This window comes from Patagioenas fasciata, chromosome 8 (genome assembly GCF_037038585.1).
Source record: "Patagioenas fasciata isolate bPatFas1 chromosome 8, bPatFas1.hap1, whole genome shotgun sequence".
NCBI lineage: Eukaryota > Metazoa > Chordata > Aves > Columbiformes > Columbidae > Patagioenas > Patagioenas fasciata.
Genome location: NC_092527.1, coordinates 13,732,074 through 13,745,099, shown reverse-complemented (window position 1 = coordinate 13,745,099; position 13,026 = coordinate 13,732,074). Strand labels below are relative to the sequence as shown.

At 43.5% G+C, this 13,026-nt stretch overlaps 2 protein-coding genes across 2 annotated transcripts in view; one reads left to right on the top strand and one right to left on the bottom strand.

Annotated features, from left to right (window-relative positions):
• Positions 1–1,885, bottom strand: part of LDB3 (LIM domain binding 3) — a 126,986-nt gene extending 125,101 nt beyond the window's left edge. Inside the window, exon 1 of the mRNA XM_071811726.1 lies at positions 1,729–1,885. The gene's annotated coding sequence lies outside the window, so the exon portion shown is untranslated. The remainder of the gene's footprint in view (positions 1–1,728) is intronic.
• Positions 1,886–10,043: 8,158 nt separating this feature from the next.
• WAPL (WAPL cohesin release factor) overlaps positions 10,044–13,026 on the top strand; it is a 133,909-nt gene continuing 130,926 nt past the window's right edge. The window contains exon 1 of the mRNA XM_065843909.2: positions 10,044–10,161. The gene's annotated coding sequence lies outside the window, so the exon portion shown is untranslated. The remainder of the gene's footprint in view (positions 10,162–13,026) is intronic.

Below are 13,026 nucleotides of genomic sequence, written 5' to 3'. Positions count from 1 at the left end.
AACCATTTAATCAAAATCCTTCAGTTCTCACTGAACCTTGTATTTCTGAGTTCCTCAGCCCCTTTATCGAGTTATCCTAAATTTCTGTATTTTTATCTTTCTTAAGAAGTTCAATTTTCTATCACATTTGGCTTTTCCAAATCTTGCTCTGTTGATACCTTTCCAGTAATGTGGTTTGTGGGTCCCAACAGAATATAGTATTCCTGGGGAGATTTGCTAGAGCAATATAATGATGGAATGTTATCTCCCTTCTCTGTAATACAATGCCTTCACAAATGCAACTCACACTGTTTTCTGTTTGGCTGTTTGCTGCTAGCAGTATCACCTTACCAGGTAATCAAATTTGCTGCCTACCCTCAGCACTAGATCCTTCACCATGACTACTCTCACTATTGCTGAAAAATGCCATTTCACACTTTTTTCCCTTGCCTTTTTTTTTTCCTGTCATAACCTTTTTTCACTATCACAAAAGAATGTATATACACCACAGTATAGCCAGACTTATCTTTAAAAGATTTGAAGATTTTTGGTAACTATGCTAAAGTGGAAACCATATCTGTGGAGAGACATGTTACCAAACAAAGGGAAAAGACACCTGACCAGACTGTTTACAAAGACTTTATTACCTCTGTATTACAAAAAGATTTAAGTGTATGTTACCAAGTTCTCACCTTACCACCATTTCAGCCATTGTTTTTAAAGGCACCCAATACAACATGCAATACTTAAACACTTCCATGACACCTACTTTACCAAGCTACCAAATTCATGTTTTTCAAGGTAAAGAACACCTAAAGACCTTGTTGTTACCATCTCCTTTTTACATACGTAGCCATAGTGCTTAGGTTACAGAAAAAATCAAAAGCAGCAACTGGATTAAAATACAGAACTCAGTTTCTAATATAGGTACTTGAACCAGAAAGAGAAGGTTGCAAAACATGTTGCCATTCTGGTTATATCATTCCCCAATTCTGGGCTGAAACCAGGAAAGTGTATAGCAACCCTGTGACTGCTCTAATTTGTGCCTTGCTACAGGGGATCCTAATTGACCGTTTTGGCCTGCAGGAGAAGACAGCAAAAGAAAAGAAAAATCCAAACACACACAAAAATGGCTAAAAAGGCTATGTGCAGATTATTGTCAGCTCCACATAGACTGAGCTGTGACACTGATGTCACAGGACTCCTACAGTGTTGGCTTGGCTCCAGAGAGCCTGAGGTTTAGCACAGCACAATGACCATATAACCAGGCTTAGAAGAGAGATGTTGTGCCACCAGTGCAATTTCACCATTCCATAGATTCCTCAGGGATGACCACACCACACTGATGTAGCAGTGCACCTCTATGCATGTGCCCATATGCACAAGGATGCAAGGTTTAATCTTAGGTAGATTTCAGCCAAATGACTCACTTACTCATTTCTGCTTTCCCGGTAAAGTCTTTACTGGGTAACATTTTCCACTAGAGAAACTCTTTAAACTTGCACGGAGACTTTTAAAGAGAGCAAGTGGCTCCCAGCCTGCAGCCGCTTGCCAGCCCTCTTTAGCACAGCACCTGCCTCCTGCCCGCTGGGCGCTCCGCTGACCCCCCGAAAAGGGGAGCACCGGCAGATCCGCCCTTTCTAGGCTGCGGCACTCGGGCGGCGCCGTCACCCCGGGCCCCGTCTGCGTGACGAGCCCGGCGCCTCGCCCTGGCGCCGCTCCTTCCCTCAGCGCCGCGGCGCGACCCACCTTGCCCACTCGCAGTGTCCCGAGTAGCGTAACCGGTAACTCTAGGCCGCCCGGGAGCCCACCGCTACCTCCGGCCGCGCACCGCTTGACCGTGCCGCAGCCGCGGAGGGTGGGTATCGGCAGGCGCGGCCAAGTCCCCGACAGGACCGGCGGGCGGAGGTCTCCGCCCCCGCAAGAGCCGCAGCTGCCCTCGGCGGGCGGCGCTTGCGGTCACACGCACCCACGGACATTCCGCCCCCGCAGCCAGAGGGTGGCCCCGGTGATGGGGACGGGGGAGAAGGGGGGGGGGGCTGAAGGGAGCGGGAGAGGCAGCATCACCGCCGGCACCCGGCGCAAGGGAAACACCACTATCGCCAAGGTGCGGCTTTTAAAGCGCCCGCGGCCCTTCCGGGCGCCTCCGCCGCGCGTGGGCGTGGCGTGCCCGGGGCGCTGGTGCCCACCGGGCGCCGCCAGCGCCGGCTGAGGGGAAGGCGCCGACCGGAGGCTTCCCTGGGGCCGCCGCGAGGGGGCGCTAGGCGGCGAGGAGGAGCGTGAGGGGATTTGCCGCCGCGGGCGGTTTACGGAGCGACCGTTAACCGAGAAACCGTCACCCGCGGTGCCCGAACACTTTTTAAAACTCCGTTTCCGAGCGGAGATCACCTCATGGCCTCGGTGGCTGAGCGGGAAGGGACACAGAGCTGTGGGGAAGCGGTTCGGCTGAACGCCGGGGGAGCAGGTATCCAAGAGGCGCCGAGCGTGACCCGTTTGGGTGCCCTCAGCGGCGAGGGGAGAAATGGCGGCGGGGGGCGGGGGAGCGCGGGGGATGCCCCCCCCAGAGGGACCCGGAACGTTCTGGAAGGCGGCACGGGAGGCGGGTGCTACCCCGGCTTCCCGGCACGCGCTGCAAGGGCAACGGCCCCGCGGGGCGGGCGGGAAACCGGTGTCGTGCCCGCGCTCAGCAAAAGCTCAAGCATGTGCTCTAACGCTTTGCGAGCTCGGAGCCTGCAGCCTTCATCCCCCATTTACCGCTGCAACGTGTGAAATCGGTGGTTTCCTCTCAAAAAAAGTGAAAGTGAAGCGTGGTTTGTTTTTCTTTCCCCTGGTGGTTCACTGGTATTGGTAGGTAATGGTCGTTTTAATTGAGTGGAAAAGTTAAAAGGAGAGCCCGAGAGCAGACAAAGGGTGTGGAAGACAATTTAAAAAAAAAAAAAAAAAGAAGGCATAGTTGCCCACCCGAATTTAGGATCCCTAGCCTCGTGGTAACTTCATATGGCTGCTGAGTTTTATCAAGATCCAAGGTACCTACTACATACATCCCTTTGTTCAGCAGCACTATGGGAAGGTTTTATAGCCTGCGCCTAGAAGTATTTTCCATAAAGGTGGCTGCTTCCTCAGACTGAGACGCTCCTTTATGAACTTGTTTGAAAGAAAAAAGCCTGTTCCCAAGCGTGGAAATCCTTGAACCCCCGCGCTGCCTCACCAGAGTCGCCTGGGAGTTGCACCGGCGGGAGAACACCCTGGGCCAGGGAAGCTCTCGGCCAAGCCGGAGTGGCGCTGAGCTCGCCTGCACAAATCCCGGCGCCGGGCGAGGGCTGTGGCGGGGCAGGGCACTTCCCCAGCGGGCGCTTCCCCGGCGGGCGGCCCGTCAGCACCAGGGACAGGCGCCTCGCCCCGGGCCGCGCTCAGCGGGGTTGGCTGCGGCAGCTTTCTGCGCCCCGCCAGCCGTGCGGAGCCAGGAACGTCCCGTCCCCATCCTGTTCACGAGGTCTCGAACTCACTGGTTAACAGAACTTTTAGAATGAAAGCGTGGGTTGAGGGAACTGGAGAAAAGGAGGCTGAGGGGAGAGCTTATCAATGTCTACAACTACCTGAAGGGAGGTTGTAGCATGGAGGGTGTTTGTCTCTTCTCCCAAGTAGCAAGTGATAGGATGAGAGGAAATGGCCTCAAGTTGCACCAGGGGAGGTTTATATTGGATATTAGGAAAAAGTTCTTCATGGAAAGAGTTGTCAGGTATTGGAACAGGCTGGCCAGGGAGGTGGTGGAGTCACCATCCCTGGAGGCGTTTAAAAGACGTTTAGATGAGGTCCTTAGGGACATGGTTTAGCACTAGAGTTAGGTTAAGTTATGGTTGGACTCGATGATCCTGAGGGTCTCTTCCAACCAAAATGATTCTATGATTCTATGAAAGTATCTCTCAGGTCGTGTGCAGGAATAAATCCAGCAGTGGCATCACTGGAGTGCAAAACAACTGTTTTGAATATGTTCTCAGCACATCTCCAGCCTACTTAAAAGTATTGCATTTGGGGTTTAGTGTTTCTCATGGAACCTGAAGTCTGTTTATTCCACATGTGCATCTGACTGCAATGCACATTAAGTGGGGTCTTTTGCTTCAACACACAAGATGCACAGACTGGCGCAGGAAATAATAATCTAAATTATTTCTGTATTTATATTTAGCCAAAGTTCACATTCGTGTGGATTGTGACTAAATGGTAGTGGAAAAAATATTCCACTGACAGGTCAGCTTACCTCCCCAAAGGAAATATTTTGCATCTTGTCAAATGCCTAAATACATTGTTTTTCATGAAGCATTAAAGGTATAACTACTACAAGACAATGCAGTTTATATTATAGGTTTGTCAGATCTAAGGCAATTTGCAAATAGAGCAGATCAGTTTTACCATGGATTACAGAAACAAAATCCTTGCAACTTTTTTTCTTTTTTCTTCCCCCCCCAAAACATATGACAATATGGAAAATAATGGGATGACTGCTGTGGAAGGAAGAAAAGCATACCATAGCATTGTGCACAGTCCATTTTGTAGGTCAGGTAATTTTCAACAACATATTAGATATAACTTTTTCCAAAATTAATTCCTAGCTGAAATTATACATCTTTTTTTGGGGAAAAAAAAAAAAAAAGTGTTGATGCTGACAGCAGTATATTCAGTTTGTCTTTTAATAAAGAAAGCAATTAGAAAATTGATTTTTAAATGGCTGTTTGGGGCTACTGATGTCTTGAGCCAGGGAAATACCAAACTATTTTTTTAGAATTGCTTCTTATTACAGAGTTATCAGAACTATGAACCATTGCCTGTTACATTAGTCTTAAGGCAGCAGTGAAATTGTATGGTAAAATGTAAGAAATTTATTCAAATCAATTTATTAAAAGTTTTTGTATCTTTATTTACAAATGCTGATGCTAACCAAATCTGATGGTGAGCTCTTTGCTATCCTTTGATGAATTCCTCATCAAATCTGCTGTCCCTTAGAAAACCTCTTTGAATAAAAAAAACTGCACCATGACCAGAAGTAGTTCTCCTGCAGATGAGCAAGCCTTGGAAAGAAACATAATTGATGACTTAGGTTGGAAAATGCGATCCAGATGGAGGGAAATTATGTTTATTTTATTATTAATAGGGTGATGATCTGTTAGATTATTATTCCATTTTACATGTCATAGGAAAAATCATATTTCGATTTAAGGGTTTATACCTGAACCTTTACAATGGCTTTAGCAACCTGATTTTCTAGCTCCTGGTAAACATATCAGCAAGGAGGACTGAAAATTGGCCCATAATCCTGTTCTGATAAGTGGTGGTTCAATTTTATCTCAGAATTCGTTTTTATTTGAAACAGGGTGGTATCCACTAGCTTTTGCATTGCTCGTTAACTCACTCAAGACCAGAGAATTTGAAAGTATGGGAGGTCTACCTGCTCAGAACTCTAAAAGAGACTACAAGTTTGCTCCCAGAAACTTGTGCTTGCCTTTTGGAGGGACAAAATCCTCTGTTTCCCTTTTCTGGCAAGCACTAATGACAGTATTAAACTTGCATTTTAAATAATATTTTAAAAATACATTGCTAACCTACCAATGGCCTTGGAATAGTTCTGTGAAACAGCTTCAGGATCACCACTTAGTACAGAAAGCTGAAGACAGAGACTACTCTGTCCAGGCCATCCTGCGCAAACAATCCTATTTGCTTTCAGGAAAAAGCTTACTGGTAGATTTAGCTGTCCATTTTCCTCTGTGACTCACTTGGTGTGATTTGCTTTTGATCCATGAGTTTCATTCCAGCCTGGGCAATTTCCTTTCTTGGAAAATTGGGATAGTTCCATCTGAGTTTTCCACAAGTCTGTCTCCAAGTCTTTTGCCCTTTCTTCTAATCACAATCTGATCTCCACAACTGTTGCATTAGCTTTTCAGCCACAGGTCTGTCACAGAAAGATTGTTTCACTTGTAAATAAGCCCCTCGCTTTTCCTAAATTTCTGAAATATTATTTCATTAGGCTTATGAGGCATTTTGGTAAACTGTCTCACAGTTTAATTACGGTAACTGTAAATTGAAGGTACAACCATCACAGATGGAAACTTGAAAGAATGATTGCTGCCCAACAAGCCTGGCCTCCTCAGCTATTGAGGGATTCCTCACCAATAATGGTGTTAGGAAAATTAGTGTGTAAAGTAAATGCATTGCAGGACAAAATACAGACATGCTTTCTCCTAGGATATAGCTTTTGATGGCTGATCTCATTCCCTGCACAGCTGAAGAAATTACAGTTCCGAGTTTAGAAATAAACTAGTTACGAGTGTGGCTTTCTGGGAGCCTCTACTTGATGACAACCAATAACAAGATATTACCTTTGGTTTTGGTGGGCTGTGTAGGTGTTATTTCTCTACGGTGACTTTGATGTGACTGTTCAGACAGAAGTGCTAAATTTTAAAGGAGTGCAGATCTGGGGTGCATTTGCATTGTCATTCACCCAAATTATAGCAGCTCCAGTAAATGAGGCCCTTCCATGTTTGAGTGCTTACGGCTTAGCAGTTCTGACTTTCACTGTCCTTTGCCCATGCTGTTTAAGTGGGCAGGAGATTCAATGATCTGTTCCTTCTGTCATTAGCAAATGAATAAGCAATTTGCAAAACAACTCACAATTTTCACTTACCTTCTGATAGAAGACTGGAAGGAATTTATTTAAAATGAGGACTATAGATGTGTGCAGTTAACAGCCTGATTCATGTAGGATTGTAGTTTAACTTCTGACATTGGCAAAAAAAAACCCTGCCAAAGTAATCTTATATTTTTGATCTTTGGAACTATTTTTTTGCAGAAATTTTACAAAAAATATTTGGAAGATGTAGCAAGCACATTGCAGCATATTGTTAGAGCGACTCTACTTTGGTAATTTGACCCTTGTAAGACAGAGATTCATCATTCCCATTTTCAGTCTTAGCAGTTTCGTGAGGTTTCTAATGTTGCCCACATACAAGAGCAAACAAACAAGCAAACAAAACAATCAAAACGTCAAAACATCAAGCTGTTACATAGGGTTCAATACAGCATTGTGAATTGCAACTCCAGAGTTTTGCTCAAACATAGAAAGAAAGCTGTCCGTGTGGTAACCTCCTTGGACTGTCCCTGTCATTTCCCTGAGGTACATTATTAGCTTAACATTCCTAGGAGAGGGTAAAACTACAGTTATGGCAGTAGGTAATTCAAGATGGACTGTCAGCAGAATGAACCCCAGCAACACAGCTGGACTCATAACCCAGGCTGCTTTCATACTTGGGGCCAATCCAGCCTCAAAATGTTTGTGTTGACTACAAGATATCCACAAATCTTGTGCTCCGATTTTAGTCAGAAGGTGGCATTCTCTTTAAGTTTAAATTCAATATATTTTCAGTTAGCTAGTCTAAATAAATGCTGGCCTCTTAATTCTAGCTTCACCGTTCAACTGTAAGTGTTCAGTTGTAAGTGCGTGCCATTTGTATGACGGGGAAGTTATGGTGAATCTCTTCCCACCTGTTTCACTCGATATATCTGCATCTCTCAGTTGAAGGCTAATTAACCCATCATTGCATCTTTCTTAGAACATGCACTGCTGATCCTCTGTTTGAATATGGAAAAAGGGCCACAGTTTGCAACCTTTATGCAAAATCTTCCTAATTTTACCTTGCAGCAATCCCAGAGTAAACGATATGCCCATTTATAGATAAACTTGGATGCTGCAGTGAATTGAATTTTCAAGGTCACAGAGGGAGTTAATGTCATACTCTGGCTCAGAATTTATTATCTTTGATACTTACCACAAAGTAGTGTCAGCTGAATATCAGTCTCATTCAGTTTGATTACTTGGTGCCTTGATCTGATGGTTTCTTCAGTTGAGCCTATTGATTTTGATTGTGATGTCTGAGGACTAGGATGAACTCATCTGAGAAAACTGTGAATCAGTTGGCTCTTCCAAATAAGGGCACTCAAGCACCACTCAAGCATTAAAATATACATTCCCAGAGCCTTTTAAAAGTTATTTACAAAAGGATATATCACCTCTAGATTATTCAAATGAAGAAAGGCTGCCCAGCTCACCTATTTTAACAAACCAGAATTAACAAGTATTTTGTTCTGCTGCTGATACATTCACTGCATCAATGCAGTAAAGGAGGAGCAAGATGAGCTGCACTTTTCTGATAATTTTTCATTTCACGGTAAATAGAACATGCGAACTGGCTCAGCCGCTTTTCTCACACTGGCCTACAAGTAATGCTTTGGCTACTTTGTAGTTGCAAGTAAAGATAATGATTTTAAATAAATTTGTCAGCCACTGGAAAATGACTGCTGATATATGCTTTTTTTCAAAGGGTAGCATCTCAGTGCCCCCACTTTCAACATCCCACAGAATTCTTCCTGGCCCTTCAAACATCAAGTAAATTTGTTTAACACCACCACCTCAACAGATATCCTGGAGTAAGCCAGTATTGTAGCTGGAATGAAGGTTCCAATGAAATGTGTGCTCAGTGATGAGCTTTTTTCTTTTGATGAGATCTTGCAAATTGAGGTCAGGTAAAATAATAACAGTCGAATTATAACTGAAGTCACATAAATCTACTGGAACCAATATTTCTTATGTAGAACCAAACTGCTAGCTCTTGGAGGAAGGAAGCAGAGAAAGACAGGTACTTGCAAGTTAGTCACATGTTGGAACAGAAACACTACGTTGTCCTCTTGACTTGTCAAATCAGCCAATATTTTGAGTGTAATTTTCACTGAATATGTAATAGCTGGGACTGTTGCATTAGTACTTAGGCTGGGACTTCCAAAGAGTTTCAGTTGCTGAAGTTCAATTGAGTATCTTTTGCAGCAGCAGCATCCTTTTTCAAATCTGTCTCCAGAGACAGATCCAGAGATATCCAGAACTCGGGAAGAAATAGTGGTATTGTAAAAATCTTAAGCAAGTAGGAAACTGATCACTAAGACACAAAGTGCTTAGTAATGGGTATGGCTTTATTGCCATGGGACTTTTGTTTTGTTTTAGCGATTTTGACTGACAAATTCAGTACTGTTTTGAGATCCCTGTGAAGTGGTTTAACTGCCATGATCATCCGTTCGGAGAATCCTCCTTAAATAGTAAATGAGAAATTACATCTCTTTGAAAGCCAGTTTCCATCAGGATCCACCTCATGTGGCTGAAGCATTATGCTGTAATCTTCACTGGTACAATGCCGTCCTCACCTCTATGTGTGTTTTGGTAAGGCAAGCGGCCCTGGCCTTCTTTTGGCAAAAGAAATGCACTGATCTTATCTAAACTCAGAATCCTAGGTTTCCAATGATGTTGGACAGTCATTTGGGTTATTTTGAAAACTCCTGCAGTAATTTTATTTTTAAAAGCTGGGTCACAGCACAAAGGCAATTGCCTTTGTGGACAGGTTCAGCTGTGGTGGGGATTCTTTCTGTTTCTGGAAACAGCATAACGAAGGGAAGCTGCAAGATGAAGCTCTCTGATACATGCTGTGGCCTCCTTAGCCCTGTCTCTCAAATCACTGTGGTATGGCTCCTACATGTGAGAAAAAATCAAGGAGGGTTGAGTAAGTGAAAGAAACAAGGAGAAAGCTGATACAAGATGGGAATTCTTAAGTTCCTTTTCTGATAGTGGCCCACAACAGGAAAGAGAAGAGGCATGTTGAAGTTATGAAGTTGTTATGTTTTGCCACCCTTCAGGATTCCCTAGCTTATTTACAGTCACTTTATTTTGATGCAGTGCTAATGGATATCCTGAATTGTGTTTTCTTTTTTTTGCTTCCTTTGCCTTTGGCCATCTTCTACCATGACAATTTGGGGTAAAGCAAGAATTAACGTAGGTGTGATGTATTGAAATGGAGTTTCCCATTATGTTTCATAGAGTTTTCACTTTTCAAATTCCTTCAGTTGAAATAAATGGTCTCTACAGTGCCCAAGGACAACAGCTTTTACTGCATGAAACTTATTTCTCGTTGGACTGAACGTGATGATCCAGGACCTGAAAAATGTGGTTTTTTTTTTCTTTTTCAGAGGAATGATTTTCAGAAGGAATGTACGCATTGAATATGACCAACCACTGAGCTGCCTGATGCTACTACCTCAACTCTGTTCTTCCTCAGATTGTTATCTTCCTGCTTCACTGAGCAGCAGCAGAAAGTGAGTTTTAACCAGTGCCTCTGGAAAGCAGCACTTCAAATAAGATGTATCAATACACATTAAGGGTTCTGCCACATGCTTCTGTTACTCAGAGATTTCAGCTGAGGACAGCAGCCTCAAAAGGATTCATATTTTTAAATAGCAGTTGGAGGATTACTATAAACCCTGATTCCATCTGTTTACCTGCTATGTTGGAAGCATACATGGTTTCTTTAAAAGCCAAGAGGGAACTGTGTTTAATTAATGCTGCCTTTGGCACCTGAGGGCATTGGGGACAGCTTGGAAAGGGGTACCAGAAGTGTGAACTAGTGAGAACTAGAAGAGGGTGGTGATACTGCTGGGAGGGCTTGAAAGCTGGACTGCTCTAGGACTGTCTCTGGGGAGAGTGACAAGGAAGGCTTGACTGCAGGATCTGCCTGGTAAAAGGAGCTGAGACCCAGGCTTATGGGCACTCAAGAGATCAGGGTTACAAAGAGAAGTGAGGGAAGAAACAGCCATTTCATGACAGATGCTTAGAAAGGGTAAGTGAAGGCCTGTCCTCTGGCCCTGGGGATTAACTAGCAAAGAGCTGAATGGTCACTCGCTGCTGGGATGAGGGAAAATGAGAAGAATCTCTAGGAGATGTGGACTGAGCTGAGCAGGCTCTCTGCAATCTGCACAACAGGATAAAGGTGAGCAGTGTCATTGGGAAAGAACTTCTGAATTCAAATCTGTAGCTTTTGTGCATAAAAAAGAGAAAACCCATTTTTTGTCAGTTTGGTTTTAGCCTGTTTTTCTTATTTTCCTCTTTTTTTAAAATGAACTTGTATAACATGTCTAGTATAGACAAGTGGAGAAGTATTACCAAAAACATTGAGGTATATTCTATTCTCTGGTTATGTGTTCACAACTATGACCAGTCTAGTGTATATTAGTGCTTACTTGAAGACTGCTGGAGAACTGATGCTGTGAATTTCTGTGCTGCTCCATCACAGATCTGAGAGATTATGACTGAATATGTATTGTAGTAGCCCAAATGGAAGTAGGTCTTAGAAAGGTTCTCCCATATAAAGCCTTGGCGAGAGTTGGTTAAAATATTCCCGAAAGCAATCAAAAAAAGCTTTGGAAATATATCTGCATCAATACTGCTGTTTGCTTAAGTTTTAAACCAGCAACAACAAAAAACAAACAAAACCCACCAAAACAGAAGGGTATGAAGGAACACTTTGCTGTAAAGAGGGCTGAATACCTTTCTATTCTTATTGGCCAGGGGTCCTACTTTTTACCCCCAGTTTCGTGTGAATCTTGGTCTTGACAGCCACTTTCAGGGACAAAAAGTGTTTGTAGGTAACATGCCAACCCATCACTGTGAGGCCAGCTTTGCAATCTTTGCAGTCATGAGATCCTTGCACCTCTATACACAGTGGAGTGATATCAGTGTTTGGAAAATGTACTAGCATTTTCCTACAATGACATGACTCTTGCAGTATTTGCTTTACTCTGTGAGCCAGGTACATAGAATTCCTGTTCCATGTCACCAGTAGAATCCTGCTGCTGCCAGGACTGCTGTAACTAAAATAAGTCTTTTCATACCAAAACAATATTTTTACTAATGTTTGTCCTTTATACTAGACTGTTCAGGCTAGATGAGCTTTACAGAAACTTTTCTGACGTTATTAAGCTTACACTGATGATCTACTCAGTCTACCATCTGTAAAAGGGGTGTAAATAGGACAGCTTATAAATCTTGACAACCATGAACTTTGCATGAATTTGAAAATGAGCATTTAGGCTGTAAATCTGATGCAGTAAGGAAGGTATAGTAATCTTTTTGTTCTACATGAAACGGTTAGTCTATGGGATTGTGGCCCATGTTTAGGGTTGCTAGGAATGACAGTATTACTTTGTTTTAAGACTGCTTTTGTATAAACCTATTTATAACATGGAATTCTTCACATTCCTATGATATTAACAACTGCAAGGCTACAAGCACAAGTGTTTGAACAGAGATACCTGTTGCTCAGCTATGAAATACCATTGTCTGATACTAACATTGCTTTGCAGATAAGGGCCCTCTCTCAATAGAGCTCTGTGGAAACAGTGGTTTCAGAAGCAGAGACAGGTGTCTGTCAGAGTTACTGAGGTGGTAATATCTTTCACTGAGGGATCAGAGGATGAGGGCCACATTGCAGCGCTTCTTGGAGCTGCCTTAGTAAAAAATGGCACCAGTCACACCAAGGAGAATGGGGGCACATGCGACTTACCCATGTTACGCCCTAAAGGGCTGTAGAAACACCTAAAACGTATTGGAGGTGCCTTCGTTTTTCTCTGAATGCCAAGCTTACTGTTGGTTTTGCATGTGACTTCAAGAAAAACTCTCTTTGCTACTCTGTCTTACCTGAGAATGTATGAAAATTTACTCAGTTACTATGATGATACTTTTTAGTACACTGGTGGATACAAAACAGTTTCCAAAAGTACTGAAAATGAAGCTGTAACCTGCAAAACACACAAAGTTTCTTGTTAGTATGTGAAAATTTGAAAGATTAGCAACTTGTGATAGCTGCCTTATTGGGTACTTCATTATTGACTTTCAACAGCCTTTTATTACCTTGGGTCTTGGCTCCTTCTTTGCAAGATCACCAATAGTTACCGGTAGCTCAGCAGTTTTGCAGAATTGCTTGGATGATCAGACCAAACATGTTCACTTGTGATCCAAGTCTGAATTTGAGCCTGAGCCCATGAGAGCTGTCTCAAGGTGAAGAGCTCATCTATTAACTCACAGCACTGGTTGCTGTTGTCATTGCCAGCAGGCTGCTCTGTGAACAGCTGCTGTAGCACAAAAGGCCAAAGGGGAGCGCCTCAGTTCTGCTCGGGTCTTTTCAA